The following is a 1,903-nucleotide window of genomic DNA, read 5'->3' as shown; positions in this document are numbered from 1 at the left end:
CAGCTCACGGCTACCCCCTGCAGCTTCTCACTCCCTTATAATACTGCCATTTTGGCTGTGCACTTTCTTGGTCCCCAATTAATTTGTCTTCCTCTTTGGCTCCCCTTTTCTTGCCCCTCTTGCTTGCTCTCCTTTGCCTGAACTCTCTTCTCTTTCTCTCACTCCTCACTCCATCTCCTCTCACGACAAATCTAGTCTGTGGGACATATTCAATTTGCTACTTCCCCTGTTCTGAACTCTTCCAGAGACCTTTGGCAGTACTCTCCCTCCCTCATAGCTATAATAAAAACCTTCCTCCAGTAATACTTTGGAGATGTCATGTCCTCAGTTTATACAGTTTTTCCTTTAAATATGGAATGCTTAATGAATTTTCAGATCATCCTTACTGGCAGGACCCATACTAATCTTCTCTGTATCACTGTGTGTGTGTGTGATGTTTGTACATTTTGGGTGCTGATGTGCTCTCCAGTGCTCACTTCTGGATACCAGAGAACAACGTGGGGTGTCCTGCTCTATCATTCTCCTTCTTTTCCCTGAGGTAGGGTCTCTCACTGAACCTGGAAAAAAGCTGGTGGTCAGCAAGTGTGAGAGAGCCCCCAGGTCCACCCCTTACAGTGCTGAGGTTACAGACATTGCTATGTGTCTTTAGGGGTGCTTGGGACTTCAACTCAGGTTCTTATGCCTGTGCAACACGTGTTCTTACCCACTGAGCCATCTCTTAAGCCCACACTTCAAATTTTTTTAATTTATTTTTTTTTTAATTTTATGTGTTTGAATGTGTTTGCCAGCATGTATGTTTGGGCACCACACACATGCCTGGTGCCTACAGAGGCCGGGAGACGATGTCAGGTCCCCTGAGAAGACGTCAGGTCCCCTGAGACTAGATTCTGTACAGACTGTGGTGAGCTGCCATGCAGCCAGTGCTTTTAACTGCTGAGCCATCTCTCCAGCTCCCCCACCACCACCACCACCACATTTTGATTTCTAAATACCATTTGCTAGTTTCAGGCCGGAGGTAGAGGTTACAAGTCACCCTGAAATACCTTTCTAGGCCAGTAAATAGACAAGACGAAATTGGAAAACCATCTTCTAGCAGCCGTCATAGCAGGACTGTGATTCACCATCTGGCCTTGACAAGAGAGAGAGGACAAAAAAATTTACAGAGGCACTGTGCCTTTTTCTTTAGCTCCCTAAAGCAGGGTTGCCTTGAACTCATAATACTCCTTATTTCTAGAGTTCTGTGATTTCTGGCATTACCACCACATCCAGTTTATGTGGTGTTAGGGATGGACCCAGGGATATTACTTTTTTTTTTTTTAATTACTATTTATACATTATTCTGCCTGCTTGTGTGCCTGAATGCCAGAAGAGGGCACCAGATCTCACTATAGATGGTTGTGAGCCACCATGTGGTTGCTGGGAATTGAACTCATGACCTTTGGAAGAGCAGCCAGTGCTCTTAACCTCAGAGCCATTGCCCCAGCCTGGGATATTACTCTTTTCTTAATTTTTTCTTTGTTTGATACAGAGTCTCATAGAGACCCGGCTGGCCTTTCTTCTGTAGCCAGGAATGACCTTGAGGTTTTGATCTTCTTGCATTCACCTCTCACATGTTAGGAATACCAGTGTGTACCATAATGCCCACTTTTGTATACTGCTAAAGATAGACCCCATAGCTTGGTGTATGCTAGGCAAACACTCTACCAGCTGAGCTATATCTTCACACCCTCACCTTTTTTTCTGTTTTGTGAGTCACAGTCTCTCTATGTAGTCCTAGCTTACCTGGAACTCCCTATACTGACCAGGCTGGCCTTGAATATACAAAGATCAGACTGTTTCTGCCTTTGCCTCCCTAGTGATGGGATTAAGGGTATGAGCTACTATACCTAGTTCCAATAACGGA

This window comes from Psammomys obesus, unplaced genomic scaffold (assembly GCF_907164565.1).
Source record: "Psammomys obesus unplaced genomic scaffold, mPsaObe1.curated_primary_1811, whole genome shotgun sequence".
Lineage (NCBI taxonomy): Eukaryota > Metazoa > Chordata > Mammalia > Rodentia > Muridae > Psammomys > Psammomys obesus.
Note: the sequence above shows the minus strand (reverse complement) of the source record.